The sequence below is a fragment of the Apium graveolens genome, chromosome 3 (assembly GCF_009905375.1).
Source record: "Apium graveolens cultivar Ventura chromosome 3, ASM990537v1, whole genome shotgun sequence".
NCBI classification, from domain to species: Eukaryota; Viridiplantae; Streptophyta; class Magnoliopsida; order Apiales; family Apiaceae; genus Apium; species Apium graveolens.
Window position 1 is genome coordinate 181815857 of NC_133649.1, and position 13924 is coordinate 181829780.

Genomic DNA, 13924 nt, shown 5'->3' on the forward strand with positions numbered 1-13924 from the left:
AAACTTATTTTCGATTATTCAAATAAAGATAGTACTTTCGTATAAGTATATCTTTGGTTATTTAATATTCATTTTCAAGTATGAGTTTTAAAACTTCTACTTCAAATTATTATATAGAGATTATCCTTATGGGAATATTATTTAAATAATAATATTCAGATATTTTCTAATATATTGGGACTGAATTATTTTATTAAATCAGCATTACTCCAAACATTCTTAAAAGTGTTTTCGAGTCTTTAAAATGATTTTAAAAGTTAGAGCGGATCCCAAAACTCATTTTTATATTTAAGATATTTCTTTCAAAGGGGATTTAAATACTCGCTCAAAACCTGAGGGATCCGGCTCCGTGGTGTATTTATATTCGCAACAAGGTTGCTGTTTTGATAAATGGATTGATTACTTACCCAACGTTCGGGAAGTAAGTCCATCTATTGAGTCGGCATAAGCAACATGGGCTCAGTGGGCGTCCAATAAAGTGTAAGTGGCTCAATGGGAGTCCATCAAATGCGTAAGTGGCTGAGTGGCAGTCCTAGCATAAGGTCCTATTGCAGCCAGGGTGATGACCAGTGGGGAATTCGTCCATCTACTAGTAGAAAAGGTTACCTATTGGTATATTTGCCTGATCAGCAAGATATCAAGTTTATGCCAAGGTTTTCTCCTTTCCAAATTCATTGGATAATGCAACTCTGTTTATAATTTTCATAACAGAGGTTTTCAAGGAGTGTATGAAATGTATATATATATAGGTGTATATATATATATCGGGACTAAATGAAGTATCTCGTAACTTCATTTCTTTCAAATGATATTTCAAAGATTGAATCTATTCAAGTCTTATCTTGTAGTCTCATCAGTGTGATGAACTTTTGAAACTGATTATAACTTGAACGGTGGTAGTTCAAGTAGTATTTTGAAAAGATATAAGCAGATTGGAGTATCTTGTAACTTCATCTTTTAAAACTTATATCTAGTAAATGATTATCTTATGCATGACAAAGATTTTCACAAAAGCGTTGAGACAAGGTTAGATATATGAGATCACCTTACAACGATATTTTTATACAGTTATAAACTAAAACTCTGTGTATATTAGGCGTGGAAGAGGACTTCCAAGATTTTGAAAAGTATATAAGTATATATACTGAATATTTTGCGACTTCGTCGCATTAAGATATCAAACTTGGTTCATTTCTTCTTGACCAAGACTTTCATGAGTACTATGAGAATGCTCATATATTGTTAATTACTATACATATTATTTCGGTGGGCTTGTTGCTCACCCTTGCTTTCTTCTTTCATCACACAATAACAGATAGACAAGATGAACAGGACCAAGCTCCCAATTTGCGAGCGGATAGGAAACGTTCCGCAATTTCCTGTAGGCGTTGATGCCGCTGTAGCTGAGGTAGAAATTACCAATAGGCTAGGCTTTCAACTTTTGTTGTACCAGACTTATGTATATTTATGAATTGTAATAATGGCAAGGAAATGTAAATTTATTCAGAAACCCTTTTTTATGGTGAAATGGTTTATAATTGTGGAATAAAATGACTTGTGTTATTTTTGGTATTCATCTCTGAGACTATAACTTGTGGTGTGTGTGTGTGTGTGTATATTGTGGGGTCACAATACGCAGTAGTTGGTTGACTGTTAAGATTAAGTATTGATAAGGGAAATAGAACTCGTGACAACCCGAATCCCCGACCCCGGATTTGGGGGTGTTACAGAAATGGTATCAGAGCCAAGCGTTATAAACCTCAGAGATGATGTGACGTTAAAATAATAAGTTCACTAAGATAATAAGGACTCTTGCCAAGTTCATAGTCGGACTACCTAACGTAGTACTGACAGTTAAAACCCTTATGGGAACCCTTATAAATATCGTGATAGAAGCGTAGTTCGTTATCGTATATGGTAGCGGGACTCCGAACCCTGAGGTTGAGGAGCAACAACGCGATGATGTTTTATTACTTATTGGAGATCAGATTGTGGATCCGATAGAGCGTTCTAACGCAGGACCAGATGATGTTCATATTGAGGATGTAGCGCTTGAGGATGTTGTCCTAGAAGGGATTGTTGCTGAGGAGGATCCTGTGGGGGATCCTGAAAAGAATGAATAAAGGACCAATGAGGAATTGATAACCATGGTTAGGGAAACTACCAGAGGTAGGATTGGTCGGTCACTACCGGAGGTTCGTTCAAGTTCGTAAAGATAGTAGCCCCTTTAACGCGGCTTACTCATAAGACTGAGAAGTTCGAATGGACAGAGAAATGCGAGAACAGCTTTCAAGAACTGAAGCAAAGGTTGGTGATGGCTCCTATGTTGCGTTGCTGGATGGAAAAGGAGATTTTGTGATTTGTAGTGACGCTTCGCATAAGGAATTAGGGTGCTTCTTATACAGCACAACAAGGTAATCACGTACATGTCAAGGTAATTAAGGGAATATAAAATTCGATATCCCCACCCATGAGCTTGGGCTCATGGCAATAGTTTTTCCCTAAAGATTGGAGGCACTACTTGTATGGAGAGAAGTGCAAGATTTACACAAACCCTAGGAGCTCTAGTACATTTTTACGTAGAAAGAGCTCAACATACGCCAGAGGAGGCGGTTAGATCTAATCAAGGAGTATGATTGGGAGATTCTTTATCATTCAGGGAAAGCCAATGTGGTGGCTGATGCCCTTAGTAAAAAGGAGAGACTCAAGATGATAATGTCCTTTGGGAGAGTTTATAAGAGATTTTGAGAAAATGGAAATAGAAGTGAAGGTAACCGGAGCCGGTACCGAAAAGCTGTTTGAGATTGCAATACAGCCCGAATTATTGGAAAAGAACATATTGTGCAAGAAAAAGTGATGAATGAAGGCAGAGAGCCAACAAATAGATAAGAGATTAATACCGAGAAAGATGATAAGGGAATAATGAGGTATTCCTACATAATTTGGGTTCCAAATGTTCAAGAGCTTAAAGATGAGATCTTAGATGAAAGCTAGTTTGAGGAATAAGATTTAGAGCAAACCCTGAACGTGATAGTCAGGGAGGTCTCCATCAAGATAGAAGGAACCCATAACATAATGAAGTGGAAAATGAGGATTTAAAACATGTAGGATGACCCCGATTATGGGGAGGAGGAGGGAACGTTCAGACTAAGGAAACAGAAGTCGAGTAAGGAAAGGAGACCCGAGACGGCACTCCTATACGACAATTTATGGACCTTTCTAGACAGAACTTAGACTATTATCCCCAACCACCACCCTGAGGAAACAATGCGGTGAGAAATTCTTTCAGGACCTTTAAGTCGCTAAGCTCTCAGAGTTCCAAGGAACAAGCTGACCCAGTCGAGGCAAAAGCCTGGCTAAAGGAAATATAGGAATCATTTGAGATTCTAAATGATTGACGAATCACAAAAGACTGTTTTTGTCACTTACCCTCCTAAGAGATAGTTCACCCGCTAGTGAAAGGCCAGGGAAGGCACGAGCAAGAGATTATAATAAACTGATTTAAGTTCGGTCAATTGTTTTCAGGAAAGTACTTCCCAAGGTTATGGAGATAGTGTAAAAGCTTTAGAGCCAGAACAAAGGCAGGCGAGTATGATGAATTATGAATCTAAGTTGTAAAAGTTGTCAAGATTCGTTCTGAGGACACGAATCCAGAATGACGGGATGTTTGAAATCAATGTTTATGTTATGTTGGTTCATGAAATAATGATAAGAGAAAGGAAAAAAAAAAGAAACTGAAGTGGAAAGGAATATAAAGGCAATAAAGTTGGAGGAATGATAAGGGAGTTAGATATGAGGAAACCCTAAAGACTCATAGCAATAGAATAGAAATGTATGTAATCGTCAGGATGAGAGTGATTCACCATGAGTTAAAGCTGATGGATAAAGGCATGTAAGATACATATATTTTATCCCCTTTAAGTTGGGAGGATTCGAGGAAACCTTGAGATAGTCTGAAGGATAAACAAGGAGACACGGATAGACTGACGAGACAAGAAAGTAAGAAATTGGGAAAATTGGATGAAGGAAGTGACCTTCAAGAAAGTGAAGTGTAAGAGCGGGGGCATGATACCCAGAAAGGGAGATGCCAGGTATGAAAGATATCCCAATATTGAGATGACTGTTGAGATAAACAACAAAAGTAAATAAGGATTTATTAAGAAGAAGTTCACGTTGAACACGACCAATATCTTCTAGAACATCCCTGTTATCATTACTGAATCAGGCAAGAAAAGAGGATAACCGTTGTTATCTTTTGGAGGCCATATTGGTTGACCTCATTTTGAATAAGGATGCTATTGTGAAATTTGGTATAGACTATCGAGATGGGAATGATTAAATAAGATAATCTATCAAGGATATATGACTTGATTTATCCATGGAGGGATGCATGTACCTTTTTAAAGGTGGAACTAAGGATAGAACCTCGATAACTTAAAATGAATCCTAGGGGAATGCATAAAGGTTGGCATTTCACCCTTAATAGGGATAGTATGAGTTTTGACAGTATGAATTGGAAAGGATTAAGGTAACAACAATCTTTAAGGATCAGTGGAGAAATTTTTCAAAAGTATATAGACAATGGTTCTAATATTAGTAAATGGTATTTTGATATGCCCTGTATCTAGGGAATACAGGAGGAACAATTCAAGGATAACCTTAGAGGTCTTACAAGGAGAATAGGTAATATTCAAAGTTCTCAAGAATAGAAATTTTGATAAAGGAAATATGATGTAATTATAATAATGCCAGGTGGGGCACGTGTTGAACCATAAGAAAGTATAGATCGACCCAATGAGGGTCGAGATTGGTGAAAACAAGAAGGACCCAAGATAAGAGACGTCATAAGTATGATCGAGAGTCAGTCGTGATAATGTTAACCTCTAAAGACCGAGGCAATAACTTATGGAAAAATGGTGATATTTTTTTTCTCACCAGAGCTTAAGGAAGAGCATTTTCACACAAGAAGTAGTTGGAAATGAGGTAGAAAATTTAGTTGAAGATCGTTCAAAAGACATTAATTATAAGGAACTATTACTATCAGGAAAGGCCAATGAGGTGGCCGACACTTTAAATATAAGAGGATAATTATAGGCGCTCATGCCAGAGGAATACAGTGATGATGGTTAAGGCTGTGAAGGTTGTATTATGGTGTGAAAAATTGACATTCCTTCTGATGATTGTACGATACTCACCCGTAATAGTAGATTGGTAAAGATTTAATTCATGTAAACGCCATGAGCAGGATATCTATCTTAGAAGGTACTATCTTGAGATAAGCCAGGACCATGTTATGGGAGGACTAAATGAACCTTTGAGCTTCATGTTTCCTAATAAATACATATGGTTAATAATGGTATTAGCCTGCTATCGTTGCTTTCATTGAAACTCTTCTGCAATTTTATCTGCTTCATGTCATGTATGTACGTTGGGATCAGGAGTGTTCTTCATGAATCATGAATGGTGATTATGTTACCTCCTTAGAAGGATTCGATATGATATGTATGGACTCCGTATGGTTAGCTATTAAGATTTCATGGAAAACGAATGACTACAGTAGGTCAACTGTGGACCATAGTAATGCAGGAATGATTCTGCGAGTAATGAGCCGATTAATTACAACCGTGAGAGTTGTATTGGAATGGATGTTGAGATTGAGTGCCACTAATCTGGTCGTGTTGATATATAAGTTATCATTGATAGACTACCTAGTGGAGTATTTACATATTATATATTTATTCCCTCTTATGAATAGAGAGTCGTATTACTATACGAGGAAGGTTGCGGTGCAAGCATAGAATTCTAGTAACGATGATGTCTAGAATGAGATCCCAGATTCGATTTTCGATGTCATGGGAGTTTCAAAGGTGATTGTGTATAAGCTCGAGGAAGAGCATGGGTCCATTGAATGATGGACGGAATATCAAAAATATTTAAGCATGTGAAATGCGATACGATAATACTGGATATTGATATAAATACATATGTTTTGTTCTCCTATGACAAACCTCTATAGTTCAGAGGTAGATTCCAAGCCAGATAATTGTGGCAGTATTATTTCATATACAATTCTCTTCAATTCGTTCTTTTCTCTCATTTTCATTTTGTATAAGCTGAGAAGAACAACCCTTCCAGAAGGGGAGGTATTGCCGAATGACTATCTATCTGTGTGATAGAAGCCTAGTAGGATACCATCTATTGTTTAATTGCTTGTCAAGTACTAAAGGCTGGCCACCTTCTGTACTAACTAAGCAATGTAACAAGTGTTCATGATCATAGTGATCCCTCAATAAATTCTTTTACTTCTATATGAAGGACCAAGCTTTCGAAGATGGAGGCAGCTAGAGATGAAGTGGTACCAAGTATGGTGGTATTCCGATTCTAACGCGTTCGTGATACTAAGGTTGACACGATTATTAAAAGGTTATAGAACGCTAACGAGCAAAAGTATAATCAGTATAAAATTTGGTACGGAAGGTAGTAACGATTACGAACTGGAAAAGAGTGGGTATTGAGAAGCAAAAGCTGTAGATCTAGATGAGATAATTAGAGTCTGTACAATAGACTTGAAAGAAATTTGGAATGATCACTTAACGCGGATTGAGTTTTCTTACGATAATCGATCGTATGTCAGTATCGAGGTTTCGCCTTATGAGATCCTTGAGGGAAGACAATGTCGATCTCCCTTATGTTAGGATGAAGTTGTAGAGCGCAAGATGCTCGGACCCGCAGTAGTCCAAAGGACCAAGGATATAATAGATCTAATCAGAGAACAACTGGTAGTAGCCCAAGATGGACATAAGAAGTATGTTGAATTGGCACGAAAGGACAAAGAATAGGAAGTAGGGGACCTAGTGCTGTTATAGGTATTCCCTTGGAAAGGATTAATGAGGTTCGGAAAGAAAGGGAAACTAAGCCCAAGATACATTGGACCTTTTGAGATACTAAGACGGATTGGGAAGTTGGCTTACGAGCTAGCCTTACCCCCGAACCTACAACAAGTTCATAATGTATTCCATGTGTCAATGCTAAGGAAGTGTCATCGGGATGCCAGACACATAGTGGAGTACGAGCATGTGGATATGCAACCAGATCTGACTTACGTGGAGAAACCAGTAAAGATTATGGATAAGAAGGAGCAGGTGCTTCGGAACAAAGTGATCAAGCTAGTCAGAGTGCTATGGCAGAATCATAATATGGAAGAATCAACTTGGGAACTAGAGAGCGCAATGCTAGAAAAGTACCCCCATTTGTTTTCTATTTAATTCCGGGACTGGAATCCTTTTAAGGAGGGGAGACTATAATAACCCCAAAATTTTGAACTTTTTGTAACCCTCGTGAATAGTGTTTTTGCTGATTATGCTGATTAAGAAAACTTTTCATGCCACACTATGTAGGGGTTCTTTTATTGTTATTCTGAGATCTTATTAGTACTCTGTATGGTATATAAGTGTATGTATAGATCGTCAGAATCCAAATTCGAACACTTTAATTTTTCCCGAAAATCCACCAGATACCGAAAGAATTGAGTATAAGGTAACAGGATAAAAAGGATTTAAATTCAAGGATTATAAGAGAGGATCATAAAAGGAATATAATGTATTGAGAAAGGTTAAGGAGACCCAAGTAATAAATCCCGGGTATGATCCCTCAAACGATAAACGAGAACGAAAGTTAAGCGAACCGTATAACAGATCAGCGGTCATTAGCCAAGTAATTAGGAGCTAATCAAAGAGTTTAGTAATGATTATGTCACCACACCAACAAGAAGAAGACAAGTGTGGAAAGATGACATAGGAAAGTGACATAAGCATGACCAAAAAGGAAGGAAGGTTGGTTGATTATAAACCACACAAAATTCACCATGGTTAAAAGGTAATAAATCAAAACAAAAGTGGATCAACCAAGCCAAAACAATTCATAACACAAAAACACACAAGTTGACTTTCATTATTCAAGAGAAGCTATCGGCCTCTTCTTCATTTCAAGGAAAGAAAAACCCAAATCCAAGTTCCAAGCTTTGTTAATTAGTGAGGTAATTATCTAAGGTTCCTTGTACATAGATATAGATATCCTATAAGTTTAAGCTTCAAATTCCTTCACAATCTCTTCCTAAAATTGATGGAAGAAGAGGGTGAATAGTGTTTTTCAAGAACTTGAAATTTTGATCTTGTGTTTTTGTTTAGATAAAGCTTTAGTAAGGATTTTCCAAGGTTGTTCCAAGCTCATTAGTTACTCCTACTCACAAGGAAGGTATAATCTCTTAACCTAGATTTTTTATTGAATGTTAAGAGCTTATTATGAGTAGTATAGTTCATGATAGGCTTGGTTATTGTGTATTTAGAGATTAATTGGTTTTGTGATGTTTTGGAGTTGTAAATCTTGATGATTAGTTAATGAACTTAAGTAAGCTCTTAGTTCATGATTGAGAAGTAGTATAAATTGGAAATATTGAGTTGTTTGGGCTGTTGTAGTATTGTATGGATGGAGTTTGGTTGTATGGTTGAATTATGGTTGAATTGTGATTGATTTGGAGTAGGATAAAATTTGGTAATCGCGTAAATAAAGCCGTCGTAATGTCCGATTTACTTTAGACTGCTTTTGTTCTTAACATCAGGACTCGTGAACTAACTGTTAAGTTTTGACCATTGCCATGATTAGATAGTTCATGTTACGAGCTTCGTTTTGATATGTGGTTCGTTTGAATCCGATGTACGGTTTAGGAGAAACGACTGTTTTAAGTAACGGCGTTTCGCGAACGAACCATTACCTCTCGCCTTACTTTGAAACATTGGTTGAGGACCTTAAATGACTAATTGGAGTATGAAACATTTATGTAAAGTGGATTAGGCAGTTGGTAAGGTACTCGCGAAAGAATTGCCTTAAAACTCTTAATGGTTAATTTATAAAAAATGGTGGAGCCGAGGGTACTCGAGCGACTTAAGAGAATCATTAAGCACAAAGCGAGGGTTAGAGTCTAATTGGTTAAAGTATAGATTCTTAAGCGACATTGGTTTAATTCCAACTTATATGTGGTTTATAGGTTACCAGACTCATCCCAGGACTTTTACCACCCCCAGTCGCTCAGGCAAGTTTTCTACCCGTTATACTGTTGTTGTGATGTAAATATATGTATATGCATTATCTTGTGATAAGTGCATGATTGTTATTAGCAAATCTTGCGATATATTGGAGCATGCTGATATGGTATATATGCATGTCTGTTTCATAATCTTGATATCTCTTTGTTGATTCAAATGCTTATAAGTTGCATAATACCTATGCTAGAGATAAGCAGTAGTTGCGTATACCCTTAGTATAGGGGACCCAAAGGTGAACATTTTCTAAACCGGGAGTCGATGTTCCCGAGTATAATATATATATAATTATATATATATATAGATATAGTTTTCAAAACTATTAATCGAATAAGGTTTATTCGATAACTTTATTTTATTTAATGAATATTATTTTGAATATTCATTCGAGGACTTATGACTCGGTTTATTTTATTTAATGAATATTACTTTGAATATTCATTCGACGACTTATGACTCTGTTTATTCTATGTAATGAGTATTATTTTGAATATTCATTCGAGGACTTATGACTCCGAATTATTTACTAAATAATATTCTTTATTTTATTAAAGAATAATATTTCGATAATCAAACTTATTTTCGATTATTCAAATAAAGACAGTACTTTCGTATAAGTATATCTTTGGTTATTTAATATTCATTTCAAGTATGAGTTTTAAAACTTCTACTTCAAAATTATTATATAAAGATTATCCTTATGGGAATATTATTTAAATAATAATATTCAGATATTTTCTAATATATTGGGACTGATTTATTTTATTAAATCAGCATTACTCCAAACATTCTTAAAAGTATTTTCGAGTCTTCAAAATAATTTTAAAAGTTAGAGCGGATCCCAAAACTCATTTTTATATTTAAGATCTTCCTTTCAAAGGGGATTTAAATACTCGCTCAAAACCTAAGAGATCCAGCTCTGTGGTATATTTATATTCGCAACAAGGTTGTTGTTTTGATAAATGAATTGATTACTTACCCAACGTTCGGGAAGTAAGTCCATCTATTGAGTCGGCATAAGCAACATGGGCTCAGTGGGCGTCCATGAAAGTGTAAGTAGCTCAGTGGGAGTCCATCAAATGCGTAAGTGGCTGAGTGGCAGTCCATCATAAGGTCCTATTGCGGCCAGGGTGATGACCAGTGGGGAATTCGTCCATCTACTAGTAGAAAAGGTTACTTATTGGTATATTTGCCTGATCAGCAAGATATCAAGTTTATGCCAAGGTTTTCTCCTTTCCAAATTCATTGGATATTGCAACTCTGTTTATAATTTTCATAACAGAGGTTTTCAAGGAGTGTATGAAATGTATATATATAGGTGTATATATATTCGGGACTTAATGAAATATCTCGTAACTTCATTTCTTTCAAATGATATTTCAAATATTGAATCTATTCAAGTCTTATCTTGTAGTCTCATCAGTGTGATGAACTTTTGAAACTGATTATAACTTGAACGGTGGTAGTTCAAGTAGTATTTGGAAAAGATATAAGCAGATTGGAGTATCTTGTAACTTCATCTTTTAAAACTTATATCTAGTAAATGATTATCTTATGCATGACAAAGATTTTCACAAAAACGTTGAGACAAGGTTAGATATATGAGATCACCTTGCAACGATATTTTTATACAGTTATAAACTGGAACTCTGTGTATATTAGGCGTGGAAGAGGACTTCCAAGATTTTGAAAAGTATATAAGTATATATACTGAATATTTTACGACTTCGTCGCATTAAGATATCAAACTTGGTTCATTTCTTCTTGACCAAGACTTTCATGAGTACTATGAGAATGCTCATATATTGTTAATTACTATACATATTATTTCGGTGGGCTTGTTGCTAACCCTTGCTTTCTTCTTTCATCACACAACAACAGATAGACAAGATGAACAGGACCAAGCTCCCAATTTGCGAGCGAATATGAAACGTTCCGCAGTTTCCTGTAGGCGTTGATGCCGCTGTAGCTGAAGTAGAAATTACCAATAGGCTAGGCTTTCAACTTTTGTTGTACCAGACTTATGTATATTTATGAATTGTAATAATGGCAAGGAAATGTAAATTTATTCAGAAACCCTTTTTTATGGTGAAATGGTTTATAATTGTGGAATAAAATGACTTGTGTTATTTTTGGTATTCATCTCTGAGACTATAACTTGTGGTGTGTGTGTGTATATTGTGGGGTCAAAATACGCAGTAGTTGGTTGACTGTTAAGATTAAGTATTGATAAGGGAAATGGAACTCAGTGACAACCCGAATCCCCGACCCCGGATTTGGGGGTGTTACATGGAACCTATTTACTCTTGTGACGTACTCTGGTTTAATATAAGTAGTTTTAGTTATTATTCTCTTGTGTTTATTTATCATGTTTTCATATGAACCCATGATGACGATGAGTGCTAACATGGGCTAATCGTGATCATGGGGTCGTAACGGATTTACTATGGAATTCTTTAGTTAGTTGTTTAATACCTTAGTGTGTGATGATTGTATGATATCTAGTATTGGTTGTGCGTATTCGTCTTATGTGTGTCGCGAACATATAAGATAGGGTGTTAATCTCTTGTGAAGCGACGATGGATCTTGAGATTTTGAACTTGCCATGCTAGCATAGGTTCATGTACGAGTATGCATGATTAGTGGGTAACTCTAACAGTTTTATTCGCCCTGTGTAATCAAAAGGAATAACTTGTGCTTAAATCGTTATGTTGTCAATTTTTGTAGACATATAGGGACTCAACATAATTGATGTCTATTCAACTTCTATCTTAATTGTGGATGTTTGGTAGAATGGTATTAGTACAATGAAAGTTGGCTTTTATCAGTTTCGTGTTATTCAATTAATATCATCACTGTTGCATGCTAAGGGTAATAACAATAGTTATTGAAGGAAGTAGTAATGAAGTTGTGATCTCATGAGTGTTTTAATATTGTTAATTCAAGTGTTAATTAAGTGGTTAATTATAGTAGTTAATTGTAATAGTTAATTGTAGTTAATAATTAGTTAATCAATTCTAAGTGTTATTATCTTAACATTAAGAAGTAATTATACATTGGTGAGTGAGTTTAATTGAACATAATTAGTCTGAGTCTCTGTGGGAACTGAACTAGAAAGTATTCTATATTACTTGCGAACGTGTATACTTGCGTGTGTTATTAACGTGTATTTTCGCCCTAACAAGTTTTTGGCGCCGCTGCCGGGAACTCGGCGTATTTGTTTAGTTTATGTACTTACCATCATTGGTCATCAGGACTCAGTGATTAAGACGTGTGTACTTACTGTTTCCGGTTGTGTTTCAGGTACTTTAGCGAGCGTTTATGCAAACTCATTCTCATACTCGCAAGAGGACTTTAGATACAGCTGAGGAGACAGATGAAGTTCTTGATATTCCGGAGAAGATAGATTTTGAAGATTCGGATTCAGGAAGTGAGCAGAAAGAACCTTTAATCATGGGTGATGGTATTGTTCCGGCAGATCCAGCTTTTATGGACTTTTCTCGGCCTAAAATTGATGACATTCAGTCAAGCATTCTTCATCTGGCTATTCAGGCTTACACCTTTGAAATCAAGTCGGGCACTATTCAGATGGTGCAGAATTCTGTTTCTTTCGAAGGTGCTGCGACTAAAACCCCAACATGCACATAAGGAATTTTGTCAAGATCTGTAGTACTTTCAAATACAATGGTGTGACTGATGAGGCTATCAAGCTGAGGCTTTTCCCATTCTCTCTGAGGGATAAAGCTAAGGACTGGTTACATTCTGAACCAGTTGGGTCCATCACTACTTGGCAAGATCTTGCACAAAAAATTCTGGTGAAGTTTTATCCAATGGCGAAGACTGCGGCTATGAGGAGTTCTCTTACTCAGTTTGTGCAGCAACCTATAGAATCTATGTGCGAAGCTTGGGAGCTCTACAAGGAGATGTTGAGAAAGTGTCCACATCATGGAATGCCTGATTGGATGGTGATCACTGGTTTCTATAATGGTTTGGGGGCCCAATCTCGGCCCATGCTCGATGCAGCAGCTGGAGGCGCCTTGTGGGCCAAAAGCTATACTGAGACTTATAATCTTATTGAGACTATGGCTACAAATGAGCATCAAAACCCAACTCAAAGGATGATGCCTGGGAAGGTAGCAGGTATTCTGGAAGTTGATGCAGTCACAGCTATTGCAGCGCAGCTCCAAGCATTGTCTATGAAGGTCGATTCTCTAGCCACCTATGGGGTCAATCATATAGCTATGATCTGTGAGCTTTGTGCAGGTTCTCATGCTACGGATCAGTGTTCTCTGGTTAACGAATCTGTTCAGTACGTGAACAATTATCCGTGACAACAGCAGCCTGTGCCAGCTACTTTATCATCCTAACAACAGAATTCATCCAAATTTCAGTTGGGGTAATAATCAAAATGCTATTCAACTACCATATCAGCAAGGCGTAAGTAAGCAGTTCAATCCACCTGGATTCCAGCAACCATAGAATTATGCTCAAAGGCAATTATATCCTCAACAGGGAGGTGCAGCTGCACCCACTAGTGCTGATTTTGAGGAACTTAAGCTGTTGTGCAAGAGTCAGGCGGTTTCTATCAAGACCTTGGAATATCAAATTGGTCAAATAGCCAATACAGTGCTTAATCGCCAACCTGGCACATTTCCCAGTGACACTGAAGTGCCAGGCAGGAAGGAAGCTAAAGAGCAAGTCAAGGCTATTACCTTAAGGCCGGGAAAAGTTGTTGATGCTGAAAAAGCAAAAGAATAAGAAGCTGAAGTTGGTAATGAAGAAGCTAAGCAAAAGGAGAAAGTAGCGGAACCAAGGAAGACTATTGT

At 36.7% G+C, this 13924-nt stretch overlaps 1 non-coding gene across 1 annotated transcript; it reads right to left on the reverse strand.

Moving 5' to 3' along the window:
• Nucleotides 1–12943: 12943 nt before the first annotated feature.
• On the reverse strand, nt 12944–13050 carry LOC141715917 (small nucleolar RNA R71). Its single transcript, XR_012572659.1, has one exon. It is a non-coding gene; the product is annotated as a small nucleolar RNA R71 (small nucleolar RNA).
• Nucleotides 13051–13924: the final 874 nt, after the last annotated feature.